General features: G+C 38.1%; 1 long non-coding RNA gene across 1 annotated transcript; it reads left to right on the plus strand.

Moving 5' to 3' along the window:
* The first annotated feature begins 2,093 nt into the window (after positions 1-2,093).
* Positions 2,094-14,055, plus strand: LOC132548786 (uncharacterized). The gene is made up of 3 exons (XR_009554161.1): positions 2,094-2,430; positions 8,262-8,391; positions 13,814-14,055. It is a non-coding gene; the product is annotated as an uncharacterized LOC132548786 (long non-coding RNA).
* Positions 14,056-15,287: the final 1,232 nt, after the last annotated feature.

The raw sequence follows: 15,287 nt of genomic DNA on the forward strand, positions 1-15,287 counted from the left end.
GATAAGTCAGCCGGTCACATTAAGATTTAACACAAATTATGTTCTACACTTGAGTGACAAATTTCACTATTAACACTGTCTAAGCACGGAATCGTCCGCTGAAAGACCGAGATTTCGTAATAGTGGACGTAAAAACCCGTTAAAATAGAAATAAAAAAGAAATAAAACGAGCACGGACAGTTGGCAGCCACGACTCTGTTACTGTTGACTTCTGGCTTGTGAAAGGGGGCTCGGGACTCCGGTTGTGAACTGGTAAGAACTGTGTATGCTGGAAAGTTTTGAACTTATAAGGACTGCGTATGTTGGATCGGTTGTGAACTTATAAGGACTGCGTATGTTGGACCGGTTTTGAACTTATAAGGACTGCGTATGCTGGACCGGTTGTGAACTTATAAGGACTGCGTATGTTGGACCGGTTGTGAACTTATAAGGACTGCGTATACTGGAACGGTTGTGAACTTATAAGGACTGCGTATGTTGGACCGGTTGTGAACTGGTAAGAACAGTAACAAAACAGTGCATAAAAGAGCACGTATTTAAATTATATATATGTGTAGATATTTAACCTTATTATTTAGGTAGTCGAATTGGGGGAAATATGTGTCTCTAGGTCAATCAATCTTTATTTCCCGAGTATGTTCACTTCCCAAGCCACTTCAGGTATTTTTATGTTTGTTTCCTTGTTTGGAGGTTTAGTGTCCAGCAGCTGGTTGACGGTCTTCGAGTGTTTGTGTCGGTAAATTAATCACCTAGGTGTGATTTATCGGGTGATCAGCGCTGTGTATTCCCCAATTATGTCTATTTTCATGCTTAATGTCCGGCCAATGTATGTTTATTTTCTTGTTGAGAAATTGGCTGTCCGGAGAGAATTTCGGACACTGGCCAGGTGGGCTGGTCGTAGGCCAATGGTCAGGGGGATAAATAGAGGCGGCTCTCTAAGCACAGTCAGTAAGGAGTAAGCAGCAAGGCGTAAGCAGTTAGCGACTACGACTCAGAGACTGGTAGCTTTTGGCCTGAGGAAGGGGGCGCTCGGGACTCTTGTTGTGAACGTCTAAGTTCTGTATGTAGTTGTAGTCTCAATAAAAGCATCGTCGATTTACATCAGAACCTGGGTCTTGTGTTTTTATCATTAACCTGTATGCGGTGTTACAGAACTGTGTATGCTGGACCGGTTTTGAATTGCTAAGGACTGTGTATGTTGGACCGGTTTTGAATTGCTAAGGACTGTGTATGTTGGACCGGTTTTGAACTGTTAGGGACTGTGTATGCTTGAATTTGTAGTCTCAATAAAAGAATCATACGCTTTCATCAGAACCTGGTGTAACAAAATAAGGGTAAAAATTTCATAACCAGTAATTGTTATAATTGATTGTGTATTTGTATTCCATAATTGATACACACTATGTCCATTTAATGTGTACATTTATAAATCACATTTATAAATTGTATATACGCTGCAAGCTGTGACCACTTTGACCATCGGTCAAGTCAACATCACATTTATAAATTGTATATACGCTGCAAGCTGTGACCACTTTGACCATCGGTCAAGTCAACTAAGACCACTTTGGCCATCGGTCAAACTGGCTTTCATTGTAATGGGAATTCCACGACGCAATTCCCGAATGCTATAAATAAGGCGCCCCGACCAAGCTAAATGAGTGCTGGTAGGGAGGTGCCCACAACAGGTCCAGAGTGCTGGTAGAAAGGTGTCCAACGAAAGGTACTATCCGGAATCAAGCTGATGTCCATTTGAAGTACTAAGCCACGAGACTGTTCCTTGGACAATACCAGTGCTCCGCTTCTCAAATACCACCAGGGAAGCGTAATTTTGTAAAACTGTTATCCTGTATAATGAACTCATTAAAATAGACGAAACGAACCTGACATTCCTTACTCTTGTCTATATAACAGTGTTATACTGGGTATTGTTTTATATAATTAACCTACGTTGTTACAGTGCCCATGTGTGCGTATGACCACACTCGCACTGATAATAGATCGTAGGTCACGTCCAAACATGCCGCTTGTGTACACAGGAACTGTATGCCCCTTCATTAGCTGACCTGCAGTCATTTAGAGACAGACTGGTCAGGTCGCTTTGACTATTACCAGTCTGTTCTGCATGTATCGACAGCTCGCGGGGCAAACAAAGTCAAATTGTTCAAAAAGTTTGCTAAGGAAGCTATGTGTTCCCGTGACATAAGTGATAACCACTTGCTTCGTAATCCGTAGGACTAATCCAGATATAGAAATCCGCGTGGATATTCCTAGGGGAGAGCAAAAGTATCAAACGCACGCTCAATATCACCGATATCGTCTTATGCTGGAACTTGCCTGTTGAACGAAAAACGTGGATGTGTATATTATTCATTCAATCTGGATTTATCTAATGTCCTGTGTTTACCTCCCTTTCAGGATCCCGAGAAGGTTTGTTTCTGTGCTGACCTAGTGAACGTGGTTGTAATTCATTATTTATCTGTTTATATATTTGTTATTTATCTTTTTATTTATTTATGTTTATTTATTTATTTTTCAATCACTGTCTTCAGTCGTGACCTGTCGTCACTTTGCTGCAGATCTTTATTACTTAGGTGATAAATAAATAACACAAATAAATAAAAACCACACATTTAAAACAGATACAATATATTTCATACGTAGAAGAAAAACATGTTATGAAAACTCAACTTTCAAAGTTCATATGAACGCAAGAAACATTTTTGATATAAACAGAACCAGTATTTTTATATTTAATTGTAACTGGAATTATGTGAATAGACTAAATGGTTATATTATACCTCTGCACTCTTTCAATTAAACATAAGATTTAAAAGTTAGAACAACACATACAAAATTCTGAACATCTCGGCCCTTATTTCAATAGTGTATGTACCGTATACCAGAAACCACCACGAAAGACTTTAACAAAACGTTGGTAGTCGTAACACGTGCTTATCGTTTCATCGTGCTATCACGGACTGCTTACAATGATGTCGATTTACTACTGTATAGTCCGTCGATAAACTGTGCAGAGTGTGTTACGTAATTAATTCCCCGTATCAGAGTGTTGAAAAGCCGAAGGACAAAGCGGGGCTGTGCGTGTCTACGTGATCCGACTGTTGTCCGGATACAACACTCAACACCTCGATATGTGGTTTTCGGCAGTCAATAGGCTCTTTCCTTTAACTCATTGCATTTACAAGTTCTTGATATAATCCGACTTTTCTCTCGCTCCTATACAAGAGCAGAGACAGCAATGATACATAATGACAAGAGGTTGGACATTTTTACCGACAGTTTTAAGGTCCATGCGTCAAGGACTTTCGGGAACATCCGTAAATATGAAAAATGTGTTGTATCAGTGATTTATGATGATTAAAAGGGAGTGTTATTGACTTAAAGTGAATATTGACTTCTGTCTGGAACGATAATATTCTTGGCAATATCAAGCCAGCCATTTCCATATTATGTATCATCCAAACTGGGATATTACTGTTAGGAAAACTGGATCTTCTTAGAAATAATGTCCTTTCGTTTTGTAACAAAATGAGTAAAAAATATGTTTAATGGTGACTTTGGAGTGGTGTGCATCGTAGAGAACAGCATCTTAGTTTAAAGTACATTAGGTCAAAAGTCAGTCAATGCTGGACCGAGGTAAAAAAACAAAAACTGTGAGTGATAGGGAGTGAGGCATGCCTGATAACGGGCGGGGTGTGCACACCAGTGTTGAAGCACCGTGGCAGAATATCGCCGGTATGATTGATCAGGACAGATAGATGCTCTCTCTTGTATGTCTCGCGCTGTCGAACATATATGTAAGTAAACAAGATAAGACACAATGTACAAGGTAGATCAAGGGTGGGGAGTTGATAACAGGTACTCCTAGACGCACGTGCCCTTTTGATTATATGCACAATGGGCGTGATGATAGGAAAGTTGTAAAACTTAAGTATGGTGGATATTAGGTATTGCGAAAGAGTCCGTGGGAGTTGTTGAAGCCGGGACACTGGGCAGAGAGGAGAGCGGGGCAATGTATGGGTCCGAGTCAGAGAGCGAGGAAACATCTAGGATTGTAATGCACTATGACTTTTAAAAATAAACCATGAACAACCAGTTTAGTGTTATCAAATACATCTGTGTGTTTACTATACGATGCAATGCAACAGTTTGTATTTCGGGAAATGAAGTGGGCAGTTTCGATAGGGGTTCTAGAACGGAAAATGACTGAAGAAATCTAGGGTTACGGTGAAGCAGAACTGGACTGAGTCAATCGCTGGCAACAAGACCCAGGTTAAGATTAGTTCGAGTTAACTAGTGGGTCGTAAAAGATTAAAATTGTTGCCACTTTGAAATACGAGCACTTCTAAAGTCAAATTGACTCTCAAAAATACCACTCTACACTGTTTAAATAATCTATAGTTATAAATTATAATTAATGTTCACGATATCATGTTTTATTTACATTTTAAAATGTTCACAAACCGCTGATTGTCGCTTCCCGGCTTCTTTGAACAACTGAGGCTAGATAGCTCTTTTGTTAAAAAGTCCGTTTAGGGTTCGAAGGGTTCCTGGTTCGAACCTCGGTCTGGCCATGAATTTTCCCATAGCCACCGCGTTCCTGTTGCATTGGTGCCTGTGACCAGTCATTGTTTCAGGTAATGCTTGACAAGGGGAAGCCCGAATCCGAAAGGGAGAAATCAGGATCAGGTATTTCAAGCGTCAGTCTATGGTTCCGAGAGTCCTGGGTTCGAACTCGGATCTGGCCGAGCATTTTCAGTTCCTATCAAAAAGGGAAGGGAGTCAGATTGTCGCATGTCCTGTACTTTAAATGCATCTGGAAAACTGGGATTTCTGGGGAATATTCGTGTTTCTTGTAAATACATGTAGTCGGGAATTAGTGGTTCTGCATAATAGTGTCGTTTCAGGTAAATTGTGGTGTTTTGAGAAAAAGTTGTCTCCGCTGTTCTGTAGCATTCGCTTCTTCCATTTAACACCTCACCCCCGCCCTTTCTCTCTCGTCAATGTCATTTCTGAGATATAACGTTATTTAGATAGAAAACACTACTTTAATGATATTCTTGGAATAAGTGTTGATATTAAGTTGTCGTTGGAGAATTTGGTAGATGATTGACATTTGCCTGTTGGAACTGATTGAGTGATACACATAAGCTAACAGGTAAACATGGATTGAAGTATACATGAGTCATTTAAATGGTCGTTGAACACTTAAATGGCAATAGATTCGACTGTTTACAACAAGATAAGGCTACACTGTCCATTATACAGACTGCTTAGATAGGCTTCAGGGAATGACTTATATAATCGGGGAACGAACTAATACATGAACATGTGTAGTAGATCAGTGACGACAGAATACCTCTGGTGCCACTGGTCAATACATAATTGTTCACAGTAGATGTCAGTAATAAATTAACACAGGCAGATACATTATGATGAAACATCTGACTTATGTCTAGCACAATTTTTAATAATTTAATTTTACATCTTAATTTTAATAGTTCAGTATGACATATTATTGATAGTACAAGTTTTCCCTCGGTGACCCCCTGTAATTGTCATTAATCAGCACGGTCTCTTAATTGGGGCAAAGACGTGACTACCAGTAATTGGAAAGCATGTTTTGTTTCATCAACAATGAATTATCAACATCATTTCTAAAAAAAATCGAAATAATCGAAATTATTATATTAGTAAAATCTCATATTTTGTATATAACAAAAAATGTGTATGGTTATATCCAAAACCTTATCGCCAAGACTCATTAAGCCCAAAGGCTTCAGACAGATTAAACGTTTACATGGCAGAAATACATGTTGTCTAAGGTAATTATGTCAAGTAACCAGGTATAAATGGTACTACTATTATATCTGGGGATTAGATCTTGTATGTTTGACGAGTTAGACATGTTTGGTCTGGCTACCTTGACCATTCATCTTTTCTATGGGTCACTCATTCTTGTTAGAAATGGTATATAAACCCTTTGTGCCTCTTGATACTGGGTCGGTATCCAGATATACGTACCAGAGAACACCTTCAACAACACTACACTCGTGGACTACACCATCCTCAGTTTTCATCACACTTCAACAACAATTAATTCAAAGACAGTTTAAGTCAAAAGAACAAATAACCAACATATCACAAGTCAAATAGGGCGATCCCATTTGCAGAAATTGCTTTAGTTTGCCTGCTTTTATTCAATTAAGTTTGAGTTTTCAAAATTGGTGCCACACGTGAGAAATCATACAGATATACTTATCAAAGTATTTCAGCCAAATTGCTAGTATGACGTTCTGCTGTCATTAAGATGGATGACATTTGCCCATAATATCGTTTCTTTGCTGTCTTGTTGGGAACTCGTCATAAAAGGGTCGTTAAGTATATATACATAAATGTATGTGACTTTATCTGTGTTTTTAGGTTACCTCAGACAAAGTGCCATGCTGACCTATAGAGATCGCCTTTTGTCCGGAGTCTTGAGTCGTTGACTTTTAACATTTTCGACTCCTTCTGGGAATCTATGGAACCGATTTCAATGAAAAACCTCTCATGGTCAAAACACTAATATTGTAAATTACACGTTCCTGACCTCCGGAAGCGGGGTCATAAATTGACAAATTGATTGAAACTTCAAAAACCTTCCCAGTACCCAGGTATGGTAGAATCAAACACTCATCGTGGATGGAAAGGCCTTCAGATGCTTTACCAAAATTGTAAATTTCATATTCCCAGGGTTTAACATTATCCCTTTGGGAGGGGGTAAAATTAACTTAAATTTCAAAGATCTTCTCAGTATCCCGATTTAATTGAATCTGAATGAAATATGTGTACAATGTAGTTAAAGTTATATTATCTATTTTAAAAAAAAGATTATTTCTATGACACGTTTCAAAAAGCGTCGCTCGGGTCACCGTTAAGGCCATTGGACCTCTTGTTAGGATCAGACGTTGACGTACTAATTTTTAGTCTCGACCACGCTTTTACTTATAACAAGACGGTTGGTCTGGTCACTTCATCTAACAATTAAATGAAAGGAAGTCCATAGTGTTGTCCAGAGTCAATTGACCAGCATAAACAGATAAGGCTTTAAGAAGATCTAAAGGTCATCTTCCGGATTAATGAGTTATTCGTCAGTAAAGTAAAACTAGAGTCGCAATCCGAAACATCAGTTATATATTTAAGAACAAAATGGACATGATACTATTACAACAAGGACGAGGAAGATCAGTGACCAAAGCCGACAAAATAAATGTCACATAACCATCGGCTTACATCGGATTGAAGTCAAGGTCGTGACCCAATCCGATTAAAATTACCCTTGAAATTAACCCATTTCAACGAATTGTAGTGTTACACCTGAAATTAACCCATTTCAACGAATTGTAGTGTTACACCTGAAATTAACCCATTTCAACGAATTGTAGTGTTACACCTGAAATTAACCCATTTCAACCTATGGTACAGCAGGAAATTAAACGTCTTAATTCACGATGACCTGGTCCGTGACGTAGACCTTTCTTGATACTTAAAATACACTGCAAATAGATAAGCACTACCGACGTGAAAATAAATCCGAGGAGACGTTTGTAAATGTGAACAGAAGAAAGTTTCCACCACATCAGGAACACCCCGGTAAAACAAATGATTTCCTGCGGTATCAATGATAGCACAGTAAGGTCAGGAAAAATGATAGTAATACCAGGTTCTCAATATAATGATCGGGGAAATTATATTAAATTTACAAATCAACTATTGAATACCGGATACTTCGAGATTTTATATCACACATGGAAATCCGTGAATGAACATTTCATGACATCCGAAATTGTCTTCTTATAGTCTAAGAGATACATTTGATTTTTACATGACGTAAAAGTTTGTTGGATTTTCATATTGCGAAAACTGTAATTCAAATATCAAGATATCAGCGTAAAATTTTGAATGATTGATTGATCGATCGATTGATTGATTGATTTATTGTTATGTACTTGATTGTCTATTTAATTGATCCGATTGCATTAATCAAAGACATCGACCACTGTTTTGATGGTATTTATCCCCGATTTAATGAGAATACTTTTCTGGGTGTTATTTGAATCAATTACTTAATAGTTTGCAGACGATGTTATAGTTCTAAATAAACATTGTTATAATTGATATAACAATAAATGTTTACTCACTAAACATGTGAAACCAAAACAATTGTTAAGCATTATATTGATGTACTTAAATTCTAGACCGACGTCTGTGTGGTATGAACAGCTGCTCTCTGCGAGATACAGATACAACCGGAAGTGATGTGGTGTCCAAAGTCCCTCTCTTCTCTACCCATGGATGACAACTGGGAAAGGGGACCACGTGATGCGTGTAAGTATAAAGTATCGTAAGAGGGTTCCAAGGAAATCATCCTCTAACCTATTGCTTTCCTAAAAGTAGCTATTTCTGAATAAATTTTAGGTATGGTAGGGAGTGGAGGATGTGTGGTCTGTATCTTTAAGACTCAGAAGTCTGTTCTCATATAAAGATGATTTTCTGCATCAATATTGATAATCGACAAAAACGAGATCCCACCCAGGAAAACCTGGATATATGAATAGTCATGGTGGTTAATGGACCCACCCAGATATCCATCCAAATCTCTCACATGAGGTTAAATAATGCAGAGGTTTACCAAAGAAGTCACCGACTGAATTTTTTTCACGTAAGCAGGACATTGACCTTGGACCGATTTTGACCTAACCTTTTGTTTTAAATTCGCTTTCTGTACCCATGGAACATACCAAGGCAAAATTGAAGGCACAAGCAGAGTAATTTAATTGGTTCCAGGAGAAAAAAGAACCAATCACAGGCCGATACGCTCTTTTTGAAGATTACAAAGGAGCGACACCCAACTTCAGAGCCGTTACAACATACCATTATGCGACCTCATGATTCGATCGATGTACACTAAAGGATCAAACTAGTCTTTTCGTCTTGTGCACAAGGTGTTGAACACAGAACCTTCAATTTTGCCATGACGTGTTGCAGGGATGCAGAATGATTGTAACCCTTGGGGTATCGAGGATGCCCTTTATTGAGCACTGCTGTACACATCCCTTCGATAATAATATTCATGGCAATGATTATCAAGATAAACTTCGTTATGACGTCACTAGCTGAACAAAACAGCGGGGAAAACTATCGTACCATCGGAGGCATCAGTGTGAGATCGGCCGGAGAACTTCGTTCTACCTACAACCATATCTTGGTATTGAATCACACTTTCTTTGAGAGGGACCGCTGGGAAGTCTGACGTTTACGCTTGTATTTCATGAATTTTTTTTCGATCACGGTACACAGCATTTGTGTGGCAAATATTCCTCTGTTAGGAACAGCAGCTCTTTCGCTGTAAGAAAGCGGGAAATATTCTTCTTCTACTGCCTGTTAAAGGCGTCTTTCATTGCAAGAAAACAGAAACACACTTTTTACTTTACAATACAAGGTTGTGTAGAGTACTATGGGAGAAATTGACGGAACCCATTCCTCGGTCAGAAGCTATATACTCCACTCCCTGTCCGCAATAAGTGAGTACTTGATTTCAAGACTCGAAGATTAAGGCAGATTGTTTTAGAAAGTTAACGACCTCAATACCTTGAGAAGGCGAAGCTGTCTGTCATGATCGTCCCGTTTTGTTTGTCCTCTTGACAAAAGAGTAACTTTTTCGACAAAAGCGTAAATATTGAATACTGACTCTCTTCGGCCTCATTTGACCATGTAGTGTTATTAATGAGATACTTTTTCAAAATTTTCACCAGAGATCTTATTGTGGCGATGAATAGATAGTACGTACAATGTATACATCTCTATTCCCGTGTCATGTGTACCGTGTCGACAGTATAAGGAGAAATATATCTGATTTTATATTTATAGTAAACCCATGCAGGGGTCGAGAAAGAATACAGTATCTGATGTATCTCACTGCATATCATGTCAGTAAGAAGTGACTAATTATATGGCACCCATTGCAGGTCTTTTGTTGTATCTGCGATGTCTTCTATTAGAGGGTATGGGAGAGTTCAAGAGTAAGGTCTGTTCCATTCCACTGCATGATCGTAGGCGGCCACTAAAAGTGGGGTCCGTTGCCGAATCACGAGGTTCTCTTCTGTGTGTTCTGCTGAAGCCGGAACGTACCAGCGACCAAATTAGACCTACTTCCCCCTATTCCAACACCGAGAATCGCCGTCATATTTGTCCTCTCCTGTCTCTCCTTTATTTCTAATCCTTGTTTTCCGTTCTTAGTGTCGATCCTAATATGGCTGTTGCGAGGACGTTTAACACCGTAGATTTTTGTTGGTCATATTTTTATCATTTATTGGCTGACAAGTTGTATAGGGAAGATAATAGATGCTGTCAGATTTCTGAAATAATTCGCTTAAAAGCCGATTTTTCAATTATTTTTTTTACCGAATTATTGAGCATTAATTACCCAGCTATCTATGTTAAACCACTCCATGACGCTTCTATGGCGAGGATTTAGAGTATGCTCTTTTGCACGAGCTTTCTTGTAAACTGTTGTGAAATGTTTAGACTCAGTGCTGGTAAAAAGTCACTTCCAGGATTGTGTATACACGTACCTTCTGTGTGCTTTTCTCATTTTGCCATTGTGAATAAAAGAACAATAGGTAGAGATAAATGCAGCTGTGTAAAACAGTATCAGAAGTAGTTTCCTATCTGTGTATTTCAAGTGAAATTACAAACAAAGGAAGCACGTGGCTGAATTTGGTCAAAGCTGGCAGATGAATTACTTGTATCATGGATCCATACAGGATACGGTGTATGTGGACTTAAGATGTTGTGAATTTTTGATGCATTCCAAAGCAGATGGAGCTTGATGCTACTATTGTAAGCAGCACCATAAACACACGTTGAGATCTACGAGAGTCCAAGTGTAAGCTCCCAGATATTTTTACCTGCCACTGTTGTAGGACTCTTTGTGAGAAGGATAATGTTCAGATTCCATTATCATGGAAACAAAATAAAGAACGGAACATTAATGGTTTGAGAGGCGACCAATGTGGACTTCCTCACAGAATCGTCGGTTCTCACTAACGCAATTCAATTGTTGTTCCAAAGTAACAGTTCAAACCTTATGCTTTCATATCATGGTTTCCATTTCTTTCCTGTGTCTTCATTGGACAATCGTACTAATATTTTCGTTGACTGTGGCGAGGACGACACAAAGAAATTGGTTGAATGTTTACAAGAAATTGCCGTGGGTCTATGATTATTTGGAGATAAAGACACCCTGAGTGTGCTCTACGCGAAACTCACGCAGATTATCGGACGGCCTATCTTTAGGAATTGCATAATACTTTCCCTCAAACCATGATCGAACACACGTGTGGCAGTCCCGCCACAATAAATAGATACTACAGTGCCAGATGGACATGAGAATCAATTACAGTCTATGTGTAGTTGGAACAATACCTGTGTATACAGAATATAGCATTCAATGTTTTTGATAACACTCGTGTTTGGATGGAGAACAAACATAGAGATATGTGAACATTACCACGACACTTGCACTCCTTGATATTGCCAAACACTTGAATTCCTTGATTTTATCAGCAGTTGTAACAAACAAACAAAAACAAAAATACACAAAACACACACACACATCCACGCACCCTCACACACACCACACAAAAGGCATGAGAATTTTATTCAAAACTTCAAAATACAAATATTTTTATATTCAACATTCTTCCTGTACCATAAAATATATTTTGTTTGCGCTATATCCATCTTGTACTCGGCTTCTAAGCTGTGAGTATAACCTATATAGTCTGATCCCTGTTTCGAGAAGACTTTGCTTTTTTTAGACAAAAGCGAATTTAACAAGATGTGTTTACGAAACACTATACCTCCGGTTTCAAACAAAATCTAAAGTGGCACATTAAAACTGTACTGTGCAAGGCATGTGCTTATTGCATGCGCATTTTATGAAACACTTATTTCTTCATTGTGATAACGATATTTTTGTTACTTTCAAATGCAGGTCAAAGGTCATTATCAAAGTCACATGGTCCATTTTTTGTATCAGTTATGAGCAATGTTATTTTTTTCCAAATGTAAGTCAAATGTCACGGTCAATGTCACATGGTCAAAAAGTTAGGAACCAACGGAAAGGTCTTGGTACAAGGAACACACATGGCAGCAACTTTGAAAGCTACCTCATAGGGTGCAATAGTTTAGGGCAAGGTGAAAGTTAACAACATACAAACAGACAACACAAAAACAAAATCTCCCCGATCTTTCGATCCGGGCACATAATATAAATGTCTTGAATATATCCGATTCCTTAGTTTCAGACAAGGTTAAAACAACCAACCAGCTGGATATCCTTGTTGTAAAAACTTTGGGGATGGTAGTCTTAACCCTACGACGTTTATTGTCAAACAACAGGTTCACAGACTATCTATCCACCCCATCCCGTCGTCCACCACTCTCTTACTCTACCCTACCCATCTCACTACACTTCACACCCACTCACGCTTACAATAGAGTGTTTATGTAAACTTCTGACACAAAGAACTTATCCATGCTGTGATACAAGCGGACAGTACTGTAAACACGTGTTCAGCTAAATGCCATGCTGGGGCAGTTTACCTTTGATCTTATCTACTAATACGATGTCCAGGTACAAGATGTCAGAGTGACAATGATAGAAAAACCCATTATCTATTGAAAGGACCATAATTTTCCAGCACTACGTTGGTCATTGGTTAGGATTTAAGTAATATTAACCCTGTTATTTAATTATGTTTAAGACAAGACGGGACAAACATTTTCTCTGTCTTTCTTTGAATTATATGAAATGGACAAGTTACTACAAATATGACTTTGTATATTTACTTGTGACCTAAGCCACCATCTGGATGAATTAGTGTGTCAGAATATATAAGTTTCAGTTTTGTTGTCGTATCGGTCATTTCTGTGTATGCACATTTGCGTTGTTTGAATACGACAGAACTTGCGTTTGTGAATAATGAACCAAATATATTCCTGAAGCGAAGTAAACGAACAAGCTATTTTTTAACAAAAGTTGTGGTTGGCTATCGAACGACAGGTTAAATTACCTCCGTCTACAGTTAACAAGTTTTAGGTTCCATTGGCCGAATATGAGAAATGAGGAGAGAGAGTAACACTGGTGATGTTCTCTGGCCAGTCGTTACCAGAATTTGCCCAAATTTGGTAATACTCCGGTCAAAATATGCTGATCTCACAAATTGAAATTTCATAAGTATTCAATGACGTAGGTCCAGTTCTATAAACTGACCATAAATGCTTGAATTATGTATTTAACGTGAGACCTTAAGTACTTGACTCTGAAAATGTCAACACTGACCACACTTGACTTTGTGTATTCCATTACTGACCACTTCACTTTCGTATAATCTTGACTCTAAGACTATGTACCTATCTAATTCCTTGACCGATAAACGGTTTGATAGCTCTGCACTAAATATCATCAATTATATAAAATATATTATTAATTAACTCTGATTGGTTATTAACTGCATAATTATTAATCGGATCTTATTTTGTTACAACCCCTCAATCTACCTCTCCCTCAGCAGAGAATGACTTGCCGTAATACCATGTGACAAGTGTCTGCGATATATCAAGATTGTGAACCCCTGTGAAATTATCTTATCATGTCGAAACTTGTGAAAATAGCCATTATAGTTGTCACCTGTCCGCTACAGACACGATGAATTGGCTATTCAATTCGTTTTATGTGTTACAGGGTATGGTGGCAAGAGACCTTCCAGGTCTCATGTGTGATGGCCAAGCTCTTGATGGTTATCTTTAATGAAGATACCTTAGCTGTTAGCTGTGTAAAGCAAGATAAAGATATACTGTTTGACGTCTTCAAAGACTTTTAAAACTGAAATCAGTTATGACGTAAAATAGTCTTCTGTATCATAACTAGTTATCTACGCATTGCTAGAGGAACTTTATTTTTTAAAAATCTGTATTATAACTGTGAAAAAGTGTTATCTGTGATAGCAGTGGTGGGGTGGGGGCGGTTGGGGGGGGGGGGGAGGAGACAGTTTAGAGAGAGAGACAGATGGAGGGTCCGGTGATTAAATCAATTGGCAGTCGGCTGTGTAAATCAGAGGACGTATAATACTGTATTGTACGTCCGTGAGCAGTCTCCAATATGGCGTGGTGGATGTTTATTGTTTTAAGACTAGCAGAGTGATTCTGGAAAAAAGTCGAGTGATTTGTCTTGATTATATTGAGACTGACAGTTAATTATTTGGAAATTTAACAAGGTGATTGTTGAAATTAAACAGTGTCGTGGGAACGGAATGTGGTATGTCGTCGTTAAGGTGAACCGTGATAAGTACAGAAAAGTTGTACGCAGGATTGAGAGCTGCGTGTTTTGTACATATGGACATCTGTGATGTAAATAACTTTGTATATTTTGAACTGTAAATAAACTGTTAATAGAGGACAGAATATTACGTCATCACTCTGCAATGGTTAACAAGTGGCGACAAACTAGTGACAAAGTACCGATTCCGTCAAAACCGATTAAAAAAAATCTTTATGTTATTTGTGAAGTGTTTTATAATTACTTTTAAGTATCATGTCTTGGAATTTAAATTCTTTTTTTCCCCAAAAAGTATCTTTACCTCTTAAACTTTACGAATATCTTATCTACAGTAAACGTTATATTTGCTATTTCCGTGGTGATCTAGGAAACTTACCAGATATGATGATAACGATGGAAACTGATAATGCTTTCAAATAAGATCTCGACATCGCCCTTTACATGTATTGGGCTCAATTACTCAAGTTAACAGGGTTTCAATTCTCAACAAAGGACATGTGATCGTTACAGACCATTGAACCAGATTCGTCCTGACAAAATTTCACGCACAGGAAATACCGAAAACTTTGTTAGCAAACTGTTTAAGTAGAAACATAATTTATACACCGGACTAGATTCCTCATTGCGACCGAAGTCATCAATCTTTACATATCAGTTTTGAAATAAAATTTAATATTCCATACCATTAACCCTAGAGTTCGAAGATCCTGTTCCCAGTATACGTTCCTATATTTAATAATTATCGAATTAGTTTAAACAATATTTTATTCAGTAATAAGCATTTAATTACAGACAGGTACGCATAATCTTATGGGATGGGAAAACAAGCTTAAAGCTTATATTAATTATTATACACGAGTTTCAAATGTGAGTAATGAAA

Source organism: Ylistrum balloti, unplaced genomic scaffold, assembly GCF_031769215.1.
Source record: "Ylistrum balloti isolate Yb309-2 unplaced genomic scaffold, AGI_CSIRO_Ybal_v1 Utg370026, whole genome shotgun sequence".
Taxonomy (NCBI): domain Eukaryota; kingdom Metazoa; phylum Mollusca; class Bivalvia; order Pectinida; family Pectinidae; genus Ylistrum; species Ylistrum balloti.